The sequence below is a fragment of the Castor canadensis genome, chromosome 9 (genome assembly GCF_047511655.1).
Source record: "Castor canadensis chromosome 9, mCasCan1.hap1v2, whole genome shotgun sequence".
Taxonomy (NCBI): domain Eukaryota; kingdom Metazoa; phylum Chordata; class Mammalia; order Rodentia; family Castoridae; genus Castor; species Castor canadensis.
Window position 1 is genome coordinate 105342504 of NC_133394.1, and position 17034 is coordinate 105359537.

At 33.4% G+C, this 17034-nt stretch overlaps 1 pseudogene; it reads right to left on the minus strand.

Moving 5' to 3' along the window:
* Positions 1-418: 418 nt before the first annotated feature.
* On the minus strand, positions 419-14167 carry LOC109703030 (melanoma inhibitory activity protein 2-like; annotated as a pseudogene).
* Between the last annotated feature and the right edge of the window lie 2867 nt (positions 14168-17034).

The window sequence follows — 17034 nt, forward strand, 5'->3', positions numbered from 1 at the left end:
CTCACTTCCACTTTGAGAATGTGGGGGCATTAAGCCTTGAGGGAAGATAATAGGGGAAATGCCTTGGTGAATACACATTTCTCATTGGGAATGAAGGGTGTGGTGGACCAGGGAATTCCCTTGGTAGAAAATCATCTCAAGAAGCTCCAGACATATTTCCTGGAGGTGGTGGAGGAAAAGGAGGCCCTCTTCTCATGAACTGGCTTCTTGGATCCATGGAAACAAATCTTGAGAAGTTGCAAACCTGTTATCTTGAGAAGCTCTAGACATGTTTCCTAGAGAAGCTGGAGGAATGGAGGTCCTCTTCCTATGAACTGGCTCCTTGGATCCAGTGGGAAAATATCCCTTGGCAGAACAGCATCTCTAGGAGCTCCAGACATGATTCTAGGAGGCAGAGTAGGAAAAGGAGGCCCTCTTTTCATGAACTGTCTCCTGGGATCCACTGGGAGCAATGAACCTCTGATGGGGGAACAAAACTAGGGCTTCCTACTTTGCTTTCAGTAGGCAGAGATTAATTAGGCATATTTGAATTATCAATATCAGCTTTGGTATCATTTCTACTGAATTCTTTTTTTGAAGATACTTCTTTATTCAAAGAAAGCATATTAAAACATCTCAGTTCTGGTGGTCCAGATTGTTTATCAGAATTAGAATAAAGTCTGTCTTTGCCTGTGAGGAGACAGAGCTAGATCAGGGGATAGTTGGCCTGGTGGAGGGATTATCATTCTTCTGTGCTGTTTGCATGAATGGAACAGGGAGCCATGTCAGGAGGTGCTCTGTGAGGGCCAGTTAGATTATCACAGCTTGACTCTCCTCTTTCATTGGTATCTGATGGCTCAGAGGATTCTCTGGGCTTCTTGAGCCTTTTGCTCTTTTCTGTGGAAACGAAGTGAGGGTTGGAGTGGACCTTCCTAAAAAAGTGGAAAAAAAATCTTTCCTTTCAGATGAGGGTTGATCCAATGGTTAGGGACCATGTGGAAAATCCTTTCTGAAACATGCTACTTTAAAATATCAAATACCTGAGGATCTTTCTCTAAAATTTCAAATTCCAACTCCATTTTAATTCATTTTTATCTGTTGCTGGCATTTACTTTCCTAAAATACTTGAGTTGTTTTTCAGCAACCTGGGCTACAAACTAATTACAATGAGCTTTGTTCACATAGTAAATAATCTGCCATTGATAAGAATGATTTGTTCTCTCCAATTTTTCTTCACTGTCTCTAGCTACCTTTTTATAGGTCTCCAACTCTTCTGCTGCATGGATGATCTTTCCTTCTACTTTGGAAAGTTTCTTCTCTGTGTCTCTCTGGTAATGATCCTTTACCATTAATTTCCTAAAGAATTTCACTTCAATTTCTTCATACAATTTAATCATTTTTTAACATTCCACTGAAGATTCTGATTTTCAATTTCAACACATGTATATTCTGACTGTAAAATGATGTGATGAACTTGGAGATTTTTAATATTTTCTGTAAAGTCTTCCCTTGTTCTGTCTACTTTATATATTTGGTTTCTTTCTCCCTCTAAGGATTTTAAAGAAACATTTAACTCCACAGCATACATCATTTTCTGTAAAGCTCCTTTTGGTTGATAATCTAAGTGAGCAACATTTCCAAATCTGCTTTCCATTTGTAATTTCCAGTTACCACAATGTGTTATGTCTTCTCCAAGAACAACAGTGCAGAATTTCACCTTTAGTAAGCATTCAGTTTCTGCTTATTAAGTTCACTTACATGTTCCTGCACTTCAGCTTATTATAAAAACAGTTTACAGCTTTCCTGAAGTTGGGAATTATCATTCAAAGTCTGTGTTATTGAGTCCTTAAGCTGTGCTTCATTGATTAGAAATATTCTTAAGATTGTTTTGGCTTCAGCTACTTTGATTTGATAGATTTTGATTCATCTTCTAGGGACTTTATCATTTTTGACATTTCTACCATCAATTCAACTTGTTTAGAATGTTATGTTTCTCTTCTTTCAGATATTTTCCTAGAAGGAGTACTTCCTCAAGTTTAGACTTGGATCTTTCCAGCTTTTCATAAGTTGCCTCCAAAATCTGTACTATTGAGCTCTTCTCAAAGTTGCCTTCCTTTAAAGATGACACTAAGCTATCATGCTGTTTTTGAACAAGGCTAACATTTTTAAGTTGTTTACATTTTTTAAATTAGTATAGAAAGCTTTAGAGCAAACTTTCTTTCTCATCTCACATAAAGTCAGCTTCTAACTGACTGACAACTTCCCCACGAAAACAATAGAATAGAAAAATTTCCAATAATAGCTGCATATCACCAGTTCCTGTGGAAAATCACAGGGCTTTGGTCTCAGTTCTTCAGGGTTTGTTGTCAACCCTGCAAAATTCCTTTAGGTTAAGCCCCAAGTACATCTCACAGACAGCCTTGGGTCCATCCTTGGCCTCATGTTTGCCTTGACTGTTGACAAGGCCAGGCAAAACTTAAAGTTCTCCCTGGAATTCTAATGCTTACCCTTCTACTGGAGCAGACCACTAGGGGGTCGGGTGAGGAACTTGATTAACATGCATTTCACTCCATCCACAGGAGAGAAACCTTGGCCCCTTCCTTAAGGTTTACATACTATGAGCTAGAACTTGGCAAGGAGGTCCTACTGTCTTACACAAAATTGTCAAAGACTTCCCAGAAGTCCTAAAGCTCATCTAGGTAACATCATAGATAAAGCTTAAGAAAAATACAATTTTTAAGGGAGCATTCCCACTGTTTATTACTGAATCCAGACTTAGATTTCATTGTAGACAAGCCATAACTTATTCACACTTAATGCATCATTGTTAATTCCCCTTGTGCCACACACAGTCCCTCTGCTTTAGTCAGACTGCTGCCATTGGTACTTCATGAAGATTCTGAACAGAGACTTTTTGTTTCCTTATTCTACCTTTCATGGTTTTTTTTATTAGCATATATTAATTGTACAGGGGAATTGTGCCAATTACCAATAACCTCACATTTTACATTGATTAGATCACTCCCACCATCTCCCCCCATTCCCACAATGTAACTTTGTAATTCTTTTAACAACAGTTCATTTAAACTTTAACATTCTAAGTAAGATTTATGTTGCCCTAGTCTTGGTAACACACATTTAATTCAGTTTGCAAATGTCAGGATTCTTGCCAGTGTTGAGAACAATTAGGCTACTTAAATTAAGTGATAATTTTCTAATTAATTCAATTAAATACTCATTTAAGTGTATTTGGCTTGGGGGAGGATAATGCTAAAAATCTATAGCTGGACTTGTAATTTGGCTGTGTGCCTAGAAACACTGAATTGTGATATTAAGTAGTCATATGGGTAACTGGGAACAAATGTTAAGAAAAATTAAGTCATTGTGTCTAAGAGCAAAATCTTTACACATTGAGGGCAAGAAAATTATAAATTTGTCTTTAATTCACAGTTGTTCAAAAGTATAATAGATCTGTAAATAGTAAGAAATGAGAATCAATAGTTATAACATTTCTTTGGGATACAATTTGATGTAAATCAGATTACCTGGGACTCACATTGGTAGTCAGAGATTTGCATACAAAGGGTCTACAGGGACAAGCTTTTGGGCTTAGCACACGTGAAAGAACTGAGGCAACACAATTGAACACAGACAGCTCTGTACCTCATATGACCCTAGACATTTACATACCAACACCAAACAGTCACTGTTGCAGAATCTTTAGTCTGGAGCAACTCCTGTATAAACTCACTGGATACTAATAGGAGCAACTGGGGAAAATGACTGGTTCTGTTTTGAAAGATATGCATGGGTTTGAATGTAGGAGTTATGCAGTCTCTGAATATGTCTATAAGGGATGTTGAGTATAGTGAAAGCTATAAATGGTTATTTGTGTTTGAAAGAAAGCTGCTTTGTGAAATTTCAAAATAAAAGCTAGTTTTTCTAAAGATAAAAAGTTTAATTCATTTTCACCTTTCATAATTAATAAAAGCAATTTTACTCAAATTTTATTTATTATACTTTTGTTGCAAATAAAATGACTGAAACTAAGTCAGTATGTGGACTCCAATCTATTTACTTGTCTATAAGTCAGTCCTCCTGTCAATACCACAGTGCTTGATTTCTATGTATAAACTTATGCTAAGTATCAAAATCAGGAACTTAAATCCTTCAAATTTCATTTTTAAGGATGCTTTATACTATATATGTTGCTTTTACATATTCATTTTTTATTTTTTGTTATTATTATTATTTTTAAATCAGGTTTTTTCCCTTAAAAAGTATGCTGGGATTTTCAATGCAATTATATAGAATGTATTGATAAATTTGGGCAAATGGTTGTGATTATTTCTTTCCCTGTATCTGCCCCCTTGCAATGTGACTTTATAACTCCTGTTAGAGAGACTGAATATATACCTTTACTTTTTGTATCTGTAATGCTTTGACTTGTTTTGTTACTTTCAGAGTAACATTGTGTCATTCTGAGTCTAGGCATTAAACTACTTCTCATTTTTCCAGTCCTCTTGGAATACTGCTGTTACATGATGCAGATCATCTCAGATACATCTGAGAGATGTATGGACCATTTACCTCCATTTTTCCAAATCCACAGCCCCAACAAACTCCCAAAAGAAGAATCACCTAGTGGGCCGGTGGCTGATTGAAGATTCATGCAAAGTCAGGTGAATTCAGATAAGAGTATATATGTTTTGCCAACTGAAATTACAGACTTGAGAAAATCATAAACCAAATAAATAACTGTCATTTTAGGCCCCTAAATTGGCTGTGATTTGTTCAATACCAAAAGGTAACTGACAGCAGGTCCTAAAGACATTCTTCTATATTTCCACATTGAAATTTCATAGGCTGGAATTTATATGCCAAACTTTTTACAGGGTTATGGCAAGATCTACATTGCTTCTTAAATTTCCTATGACTTGCCATTAAATGATCAGATGCATCCCACAAAAATGCCATGTTTATCATACAACAATAATTTATATATTCATAAGTCTGATTCTAATCTCTGCACATTTCATTGATCAATTTGTCTATCTTGAATACTTCCCCACTTTCTTATTATTATTATAAAATATTTAAAATCTGATAGAACAATTTCCCTATATTTTTATTCTTCCTCAGTATATCTACTATAAATATAACATATATTATATTAATAATAGCCTAATGAAGGCTATTATTATAGCCTTCATTTTGTCAAATGTATACAAAATCATGATATTGTCTGTGTTTTAAGTTAATCAAATCAATAAATTAAAATAGAAAGAATTTTATCTTTATGATATTAAATGAAGAATGTGTTTCTTTAAAACAATATATAAATTTGGCCATAGAAGTCTGACAATTATAGTAATGTAGTTATTCTCAAGAAATTTATCTCTCAATTTCTTTCTTATACAACAAATTCTCATATGTACTGGTTCCTACATATAGGTAGATATATAATGATTTTTCATTTTTATACAGTAAAGTTGTTAATGTCTTCCATTAATGCTATGAGTTGATTTTTGTATTCTCTTTGATTTCCTATATACACAATCACATCACTTTAAAATAATTAAACTTCACATTGATTATTACAATTTTCATTGGTTAAGTGAAAATTTGGTAAGGAATCTTATAATACAGTGTCAGAATGCTAACAGCTCTCTACCTCTTAGTTAATTTTTACCTTAACAAAAGTAGAAAAAACAGATTTTCTGTGATTCATAATTTTACACAATAGGAAGCACAAAACTCATTATTATTCTGTCTCTTCAAAAGATGAATATAGTTATAATCAGATTTCTAGGAATAGTTACCATTTTACAGGAAATTTAGTAAAGACAGAAGAAAAAGGAATGCCTATAGAAAAGATAAACTTGTATAAATCTGCAAGATGAATAACCTCATCTTTTCAGTAAGTCAAAGCCAAAGCATAAAAGCATTTTTGTTTTTCTGTAGTTTTTGTGTTATTTTCAGAATTCTCATGGAAGTCTTCACTGCTCCAAGCACCTTATCTAACAAATTTGCATTATCAAAAATACTTGGCATGTTAAAATCAGATGTGTTAAACTCAGGTAAAGAAAAAGAAGTAGCAAAAGACAATAAAAGCACAACACTTTTATTTATTAGTACAATACTTAAACTTCTGTAAATATTCTTGCTTATGGATTACCTAAAACAGACACATAAAATGTACACAAACAGTTCATATGGCTTCAAGACAGTACTGATGCATAATGTGGTAAATGGCATATTTAAAAACCATCAGAAAAGTATGTTTCTAGTTATTTTTCTCTTCCTATATATGCTACGCTTTTGTAAACTAATTTGGGGATTATTAAATAATAGCTGCAACTTAAAAAGCTAAACATTGATCTACCATTTGATCCAGCAATACCACTCTTGGGGATATACCCAAAAGACTGTGACACAGGTTACTCCAGAGGCACCTGCACACCCATGTTTATTGCAGCACTATTCACAATAGCCAAGTTATGGAAACAGCCAAGATGCCCCACTACTGATGAATGGATCAAGAAAATATGGTATCTATACACAATGGAATTTTATGCAGCCATGAAGAAGAATGAAATGTTATCATTCGCTGGTAAATGGATGGAATTGGAGAACATCATTCTGAGTGAGGTTAGCCTGGCCCAAAAGACCAAAAATCATATGTTCTCCCTCATATGCGGACATTAGATCAAGGGCAAGCACAACAATGGGATTGGACTTTGAGCACATGATAAAAGCTTTAGCACACAAGGGAGGGGTGAGGATAGGTAAGACACCTAAAAAATTAGCTAGCATTTGTTGCCCTCAATGCAGAGAAACTAAAGCAGACACCTTAAAAGCAACTGAGGCCAATAGGAGAAGGGGACCAGGAACTAGAGAAAAGGGTAGATGAAAAAGAATTAACCTAGAAGGTAACACACATGCACAGGAAATTAATGTGAGTCAACTCCCTGTATAGCTATCCTTATCTCAACTAGCAAAAACCCTAGTTCCTTCCTATTATTGCTTATACTCTCTCTTCAACAAAATTAGAGATAAGGGCAAAATAGTTTCTGCCAGGTATTGAGGGGGTGGGGGTGAGAGGGAGGGGGCAGAGTGGGTGGTAAGGGAGGGAATGGGGCAGGGGGGAGAAATGACCTAAGCATGTATGCACATATGAATAATAAAACAATAAAAATTAAAAATAAATAAATAAATAATAGCTGCAAAAATCGTGAACTGAAAATTGTAATGAGTTAAAAAAATCATTGGAACTGAGACAGTATCTAATTTGAATGTTTACAAACACACAGAGTATGTTTTCCCCAAAAACAAGTTCTATAAAATTTCATACAATTATATTGCCATTTTTTGTTGCTGTTGTTTGAAACAGGATCTCATTATGTAGAACAGGCTGACCTAGAAATTACTACATAGCACAAGCTATTCTTGTACAGACCATCTTTCTGCCTCAGACTCGAGTGCAAGAGTTACAGGAATGGCTATACCTGGTATAGCTCTTCTTTGTGAAGTTTATACAACCCAGTTCAGGTCTTGCAACATTAGTGTAAGCTCTTCTTCATCTATTTACTGACCTGTTTTTAAACAGATACTATATGATTAAAATCCACTAGTATCCAATTAATTTAATGAACTTTCAATAATTTAAAAAAATTAATTTTAGGATCTATGGAATTAAAACTTTTTCTAAAAATTATGTAGGTATAATTAGTAGCATTGTAATTAAATGCATAAACCAAGATATGAGAGATTATGACTTGACCCAAACACAAATGTATTATTGTACTTTGTACATAGGATGTGAAATGTTTACCACATTTAAATATTCAAGAAAACGTTAATGTCATTTCAAAAGAAGAATGATTATTCCATGTACTCTTCTATGCTGGAAGGAGGATAAGCACTGACCCCTCTGAATTGTGCTATGAATGTATGAATAATACTGAATAGTCAGAAATTGAACTTTTGCAGTACAGATGCCAAGTCACCACTAAAATGATATATGAAACTATTAATGGACCTCAGCAAGACTATCTCTTTTTCCTCGTGCCAATAACCCAAAAGATGAAATGTAACTCACTGTGAAGGACAAAAATAAATGTGTCAGACATGATATGTTACTCCTGAAAATGAGGAAAAAGTGCACTTTTTTGAATAGCATATTAATAAAAATGATTAATTTCTCTCTTTCCTTCCCTGCCATATCTAGAATGGTAATTTCAATTCATACAAATTCAGAAGTTTTGGGTAGCGCTCATCATTTTTCTTCACATAATGCATTCATTGTAACTGAGTTATTCAGTTTTGGAGACACTAATGACTCACTGAATTGTATTTTGTTTATAAAATGGTGTTTACATCACTAAAAGAAATGGGGCAAAGTAAGTTGTGGTTTATCATAAGTATGATATGCAACAAAATAACAAAGAAATACTAACTTACTTTGTGACCTTGAGAAAGCATTCTTGGTTCTAATAAAATATGCGTGATTTTCATAGTTTCCAAATATAAAGGAAATATGTAAAGATTTAGAGTTAATCAAAAGTCTTTGGCAGTGTTCCATAAAATTACATGTGTCATATATTATTATAAATAGAATAATGGATTATAGCTGCTGTGTGGTATGTTAATCATAACAGACCCTAGAGCATTTTTCCCATTAATAATAGAAAACAAAACATCTTTAAATACACAGTGAAAGGCATTCTGGGAAGACTATGACCTAAAATTGTCTCTTGTTCCTTTACACTAAGAAAATTATATGATCTGACCTCTCAAAACACAATTTAGTCTCACACACAAATGAAGTTGTGAACTCTGTGTTTTTGAACAGGTGTGTAAGAAACATAGGAAGAATTACTTCTTGACCAAACCCATTTGAAATTCTCACCATGCTTCACAATAATAAAAGTAGTCTGACTACTTTTCCAAAATAGAGGAAGTGAACTCATCTTCTCTCTGTAATTGTTGAATAATGGATGAAAAACAGAGAAGGAAAAGGAATCTTCTATATATATTAGTAAGGGTGATAAAGCCTATCTTCTCCAATGGTTCAGGAAGGAAAGGCTAGGACTTCTACCAGTGCAAGACTATCACAACATTGTTAAATTTAAATCATGATAAATAATGTAAAAACAGTAACAATCGTAAAAGAGAGTAACCAATAAAATGGGAGAGAGCAGCACTTTCCTACATAAAAATGAATAACAAGTATATGACAATGGAAACCCTATTAATAACACAGATAATAAACAACATGTGTTTCTATACTGATAGGAATAAGACACATGATTAAAAATTAACTATTGATTAATATCAATAGAAAATCTACCCAAAGTACTCAAATTGTTAAACTCACTAATATTCAGATGAATATAAGGGTAATAATGAGTTCATAATTTACATGTATCAGACTTTTAAAATTTAGACATAGAGATACCACTGCTGTTGGAACTTACTGGAAAATAACACTCTTACATTGCAAGTAAAAATTTGAATTGGCTTTAAGACAAGCATATGAACAACACTAATAGATATTAAAATAAATTTCCCTTTCAAATATATAATCCTATACTGGGTTATATTCTCCAAAGAAATAAAATATCAGTATGTAATGGTATATGCATCACCATTTATTTAAGTATTGTTTTTAGCTGGCCAAAAGTATAAATAAACTAAATGACTATCATGAAAGGTCATTGGATAAACTGTGATATACCTCCACAATGAAGTCTTACACAGCAATTTCAAATAATTCCATAAATGCCAATTGACATGGAGCATTTTCTATAAAGTATTGAATTGATTCCACTTTAAAGACACAAAATTATAAAAACCCCTGTGTGCATCTCTATACTATTAAACAATTTAAATAAACTTGTAGATATTTTGTCCTAGATGAATGTATGAGTTGTATGGTTTAGTATTGACCAGATGGGAGGGTAGAAGTTAGCAAACTTAAAAGTAAACACAAAGAACTGGAAAAGTCAGTATGTTTAGTAATTGCCCTTATGTAAAATATGTACATTTTAAAAGTAATTTCCACAGCAGCTTGCTTTGAGACAATTTTTTTTTAAATATTTTGATACTTCTTGAATAGGCAAGTGAAGAGCATTTAGGCTTTTCAAGCTCCAACTACTTTTGAAGAATAAGACAAAAAGTTATTTTTGAAAAGTAGAAGGACAGTGAACGTAGAAAATGAAACCTCAACTTAGTGGTTGACTGGAACAAATGAATGATGAAATACATTTTCATTGATTCTCATATCATTTATAGATATCCACACATTTTATAAAGAATATTTGAGTATTATCATGTTAACTTTAGGCTAATTACAAAACTGTAGACTATTGAGGATCAAGTTTTCAGGAAAACAAAATTTCTAAACTAAGATAGGATGAATGAGACAGAGAGAGAGAGAGACAGAGAGAGAGAAAGACAGAGAGAGATGATCATCAGAAGAAAGGAGAGGCATAAATGTTTATCTTTTGTCACCTCTGAAACCTAGATTTTTTGACTCACTTATTTTAAAAAACATTACCTTTAGATAATTTCTTTCTTCTTTCTTTTATGCCTAAATTTTCTTTTATCTTAAAATGTTAAATGATAAATAATAATTGTGCATATTTGTGGATTATAATTGTGATGTTTTATATATGAACACCTTATTGAATAACTGAATCAAGTTAATTAATAGAGCCATCACTTCGCTATCTATTTTTGTTTTGGGCTCTCTTAAAGTCTAAACTTTCAGGAATTTTGAAATACTTGATAAATTTTCATTAACTATAGTCATTATGTTGTGCAATACATCACTACATTTTATTCTTCCCAACTGAAAATTTGTGCCCTTTGTTCAACATTTTCCCCTTCTTCACAAAGCCTTTACTTACCCTAGCCTCTGGTATGTTGCATTTTTTTTCTTCTTTTATTATTCATATGTGCATACAAGGCTTGATTCATTTCTCCTCCCTTCCCCCACCCCCTCCCTCTCCCCCCCACACCCTCAATACCCAGCAGAAACTATTTTGCCCTTATTTCTAATTTTGTTGTAGAGAGAGTATAAGCAATAATAGGAAGGAACAAGGGTTTTTGCTGGTTGAGATAAGGATAGCTATACAGGGCATTGACTCACATTGATTTCCTGTGCGTGGGTGTTACCTTCTAGGTTAATTCTTTTTGATCTAACCTTTTCTCTAGTTCCTGTTCCCCTTTTCCTATTGGCCTCAGTTGCTTTTAAGGTATCTGCTTTAGTTTCTCTGCATTAAGGGCAACAAATGCTAGCTAACTTTTTAGGTGTCTTACCTATCCTCACCCCTTCCTTGTGTGCTCTCGCTTTTATCTTGTGCTCATAGTCCCTTGATCTAATGTCCACATATGAGGGAGAACATGTGATTTTTGGTCTTTTGGGCCAGGCTAACATAAGTTTCATTTTTAAGGGACTTACAGAAAAGTAACACCAAGCAGCATTCAAAATGATTTATAATATATCAAACAACAGTGTATGAAGTGACTGGAATTATGGTAAAGATGACTTTGTTTTAGAGAAAGAATTTCTCATCCAGACTCCCATGGCTCATGCCTGTAGTCCTAGCTATGTGGGAAGCTGAGATTGAGAAGATTGCAGTTTGAGTCCAGCCGTGGTAAATAGTTTACCATACCTCATTTCTAAAAGTAAGCAGAGCAAAATGGACTGGATGTGTGGCTCAAGTGGGAGAGTTCCTGCTTTCAAAACCCAGCCCCCCCAAAAAAATGAATTTCTTAGATGCTATGACAGTACTAGAATGGTTGGAAAGCTTAATGATATTTAAAGAAGGAGAAGGAGATGATATGGGATAAAGAAAAGGAAAGAATTTTTCTTTCTGTTCTGGATAGTTATGGAAAAAGAAACAGAATCATGAACAAATCAGATCAGCCTGTCGTATCCTCCTAACTTTGGATCTTCAAAAGAAGTCCAAGATACCCAGCAACATAGGATTTGGGGAAGCAGAGAACTATAAATTAATAGCTCTTTGCATGTGTCTCATGGATATCCCAAGTTTTCTGGAATCCCTGAAAGGACCAAGCAGCTGGAGGGGTTGATAACTGTAACACGGTAGTGAAAGGAATTGAGCAGGCAGATAAGAATGAGACAGGATCTTTGTTTCTCCAATGCATTGCACAAAGATGAGCAGGATTCAGAGATCTCTGATGTTCTATGACAGAACAATGACAGACCAAAGCCATGAGCCATGGTATCCAGTGAATATGTTTCTTATAGAGAATTTGATACAAAGACAGTGGTCAACACCAGGGATTCCAATGGTGGAAGTTATCAGAACACTCTAAAAGAGGAGTCAAGATAAGTCAAAATTGAGAGTCCAACAAGAAGGTTGGATAAGCCATTTCCTAACCAATAACTAGAAAAGATTAGAATATACTGTAGGGGATTTATGGTCTTTGTCGCTCTCCAATGCCTGATGTCATGCAAATCTGACTGCTGCATTAAAAGTCAAAATTAAAAATAAATGCCACTAGAAAGAAGAGAAAGAAGTATCTTTAAATGACAAGGACATTATACAAAAATGCAGGAATCCATCAAAAGAAATCACCTAATCTAAGAAGCACTATGATCTTCCATATTATAGTTTGAGAAATTGTATTATTTGTGTTCCCCTTGCAAGAAGGAGAAAGTTGACTTAAACAAAGATGTGCATAGTTTTAGAAAGATAAAAGCAATTTTTAAATACCCAAATAAAGTGTGAATGATAATTATAGTATTGCTGTATATATTTTGGCAAGCTTAATTTTAAAAAATAGGCAAATAAATAATTTGAGGAAGATTTGCTTAGTAAATTATAATTATTCTTTTCTTCAATACCCCAAACATTGATTTAACATGCAATATTACTATAAAACTTCAAATTTTGAAGTTTCAATTTTTTTTATTCTTGAAAATTAATAAAGCTTATTGCCTTCATATCAGGATTATCAGTAGCTATGAGGAATAATTATGACTGGACATCATGATGAGATAGTCTGAAAAGTTCTGTCCCTATTCTATGCCTGATGAGGGTACAGTTTTCCTCATATTTTTCCAGAGCAGGCACTAGCACTTCTGGGAATTTATGTTTTACTTGTAAAGCTGTTAGAAAGTAACAAACATTAAATAAACCTTAATATCCCAGTAAACTGACTTTTTACATATATCTCTATATAGATCATGCATTTTTATAAAAGGACAAGGCAAATAGTACCTTAACATTAAGTGTGGGCACAGAGCAGGCTTTATTTTATAGTAGTGTTTTGTAAGATGATGCATGGTGTCACATGAGGTTTCCTCATCTTAAACAGAGGCAGGCAGCAGCTGGGGAACATTTGGATTCAGCACAGTTGTATTCCAAAAGAAGAATATTACATCTCACAAGTTGGCCTGTTTAAAAAGCAAACAGATATGCACAATCAGTTGCTTTGCATATTTCTACAAGTTGCATGGAGACCTATAATAATTTGGAAGTTTATGCAGCAGCTCTTACCTACTGAGGAAGGAAGGCTCACCTGTCCTCACAAAGAAGAGACAGCACTATGAGTCATTCAATGGAATTCTTTCCTCTCCAAGTACCAAAGTCTTATTTTTCCTATGCCCCAACACTATCAATGCACTCTTTATTACTCTACATATAGGCAGAAAAAGATGTCTTGACTTGTAAAAGTCATTAGATATAGAAATAGTGGGCTAAGTGTGGAGGCACATGGTTGTAATCCCAGGTAGTCAGGAAATGGAGACAGGATGATAGAGATGGGCAAAGTTTGAAAAACCAAAATGTCACAATGTATCCCCAGTACAACAATAATTAAAATAAAGTATGAAAATACAAATAAAAAGGTTGGAGTTCTGGCTTAAGTGGTCTGATGGGTGAGAGAAACACCACTATTGAGTGGTAATTAGGGAAATGGGAACAGATCTTTTGGGATGAGTTCCCCATCAGGTCAAATAGCAAAAACAAGACAAAGAGTTTACATTTTTCAGTGTCTTTAAAGTATCCACAGAAGTTGTTGGTTTTGCCTTGTTTAGTAATTTGACATTTCCCAACTTACTAAATATGGAATGAATGTTTGGCTATAAGAAATATGAATAACACAAAACGTGAAATTTTTACTTACCATCCACACATTCTTCAAAATCCATCTTTACATTATTGTTTTGGCAAACAATGCCAAAATGTGATAATATTAGACTTGCCAGAATTATTTAATAAATTTTCATTAGTATTTTTGTTAGCATTTGGATACATTTTGTAGAAAAAATTTGAGACTATATTAAGATATAAAGTTTAAATACCATGTATTTTGTACTTACTCTAAATTTACTGTTTACTTCTCTTTGAAATTCCAGCATACAACTATTGGTTTGCTCACTGCATTGCAATTGGAATGATGACAGCATATTATCAACTCCTTCACTGATTCTCTCCTATTTGTTCTGGCTAAAATTATCGCCCCATTATCCTAGAGCTTATCTTGACCTTTTAATAGACTGCTTTTTTTGTATTTCTCACAGTGTAAGCATTTCCCTAATACATTCATTTCTTAAAATCTGTTGTCTATACTCAGAAAAAAAAACAAACAGAAACAAATATAGGAGGTTTATTTCCCACTCAATATACCCCAAATCAGATGCCAGGAAATGTACAATAATGCAGTGGTCATCAATTATGGCATGCACTACTATAAGAATTTTCTTGGGAGCTATAAGTTATGTTGCTAACTATCATGTTCTACAAGTTTCTTTGATGTCATCTGTATTGAAAGCTTTCTTTAAAAATGCTTATGAAAAATGAACAGAAAACCTCTTAATGAAATGCTGTGATTTGCAAAAGATAAGTGTGCTGTTAGTGCTTATCTATAATTTTAATAAATATGCTATATTGTTTAAAATTTAAAAATACTTCATCTTCTCTCCCTTTCAGAGAATAAAACATTGAATAATTAAAAATTAATTATTATTATTATTATAAATATAGATAGAGAACAAAATATATTAATGTTTGAAAATTAAAAATTCATTCGTACCATTATAAATTTAGCTCATATTTACATTTTGTCACCAAATTTCATCCATTTGTTTTAGTAAAATCTCGAAGCCACATCTGCACAATGAAATGACTGAACAGTAGAGAAATACTAGCCTCCAATTCTACCTGTGTTATTTTGGGAAATTTTTATAGCCTCTTTGGGATTCACAGTTCTTGTCTTGAAATGAGAGAAGGATTTCCGATACGATGTGTTGCTAGATGGTTTAAACTAGTTACATGTAGAAGGTCGACTTCAAGAAAGTCAGAGTCTTGACATATAATGAATGACTGAAAAAGTAGGCAAATGGTTTCATCTAATAGGCAGAGAAATCATCAGAACATTTTGAAGTCTTGCATGACTTAAAAAAAGAAAATCAAAATGTGAGACTTCCAAGGCTGCCAGAACCTGAATGGCCAAAATCCAAGAAAGAAGGGAGACAAAGGGAAGTAAACCCAACAGATTGCTTAATTCTTAAACTGTTCAGGTGAAAAGGCTCAGAAATGAGAAAAGAAAGTGAATGATGGAGGGAGTGAATTCAGTTATGATATATTGTAAAAACTTTTGAAGATGTCACAGTGTACATACAGTACAACAATAATAAATAAATAAAGTTTTTTAAAAAATAAATGAAAATTAGAGTCTAGTCTTCCATAATGGACAACTTCATGAGAAAGTGAAGAAAAAGTACATATAAATGAGCCTTACAAAAAACTAAAAAAAGATAAAAGCATCAGGTTAGTTTTGGAATTTCTCAGATTAAGGTACATTAACTGACTATGGCCGCCAAACAACATAAAAGGTTTCCTTTCACTGGAGGACGATAGCTTATGGGAAATCTATAATTTTTTTCATGCACAATGTTGAACATTCAAACCCATGTTACTAGACATGCAATTGACCAGAACCCCAGCACTACAGCTAATAAAAGTTGACTCATTGATGACACAGTGGTTGTTGTCATCAGGCACACACTTTAAAATAAATATGCTTAAAATAAATATATTTAAGAATAGACATGTGTATGTTATTTTCCTACTGCTTCTGTGACATATCAGGACAGACTTGGTGGCTTAAAAATAGCTATTATCTTACATGTCTGGTAATTAGAAGTTCACAATAAGTATTATGGGATTAAAATAAAAGTTTCAGCCAGGCTGATTTCCTCTGGAAGCTTCAAGAGAGAATCCTTTCTTTGCCTTTTCATCTTTTAGAGGCTGGTAACATTCTCTGGTTTGTGACCACATCAATCTAATCACTGTTTTTATTCTGATATTGGACACCCTGTTCTGACCTCTTCCCTCCTTCTTAAAAGGACATTTGTAATTTCATTGCTCCCACCAGAATCATCCCTGTATTTGAAGAACCTTAACTTAATATCATTTGCAAAGTCTCTTTAATTATGTGTGGTAATAAACTCACAAATTCTGGAGATTAAAGCATGGATATCATTGTGAAGCTATTATTCAGTTTACCAAAGATACTAAAAGGAATAGTTCTTTTAATTAAAAGAAAAAAGAAACAGAAGGGTGTAACACAAAATTGGAAAAGGCAGAAGAGAGATAAGTTGGTAAAAAAAAAAAAAAACCCATCATGTTGAAGCACACAGAATTGCAATTGGAAAGAAAATAAATATAAAGAAGTCTTATAATTCTGTAATTTAATTTTGGAATCAATGACAATTACAAAGCAAAATAGTAGGGAAACATTTAAAGAGGTAATGCCCAAGCACTTTTTAAAAAGCCAAACATTCAGAGAAATCATGAAAGATAAGTAGGAAGAAAATTACTCCCAAATATGTGTCAAAAAAGCTAGCAAAAATCAAACACAAACTAAAAACAGTGAAAGAAACTGGAAATATATTATCTTGAAAGAAGTTAAAGAAATATATAAAATTTCACCCAAATTCAATATGCAAAAGTCATTATTTAAAATTATGTGTTCCCAGCATAACTTTCATATGTATATGTTGCATGTGTATAG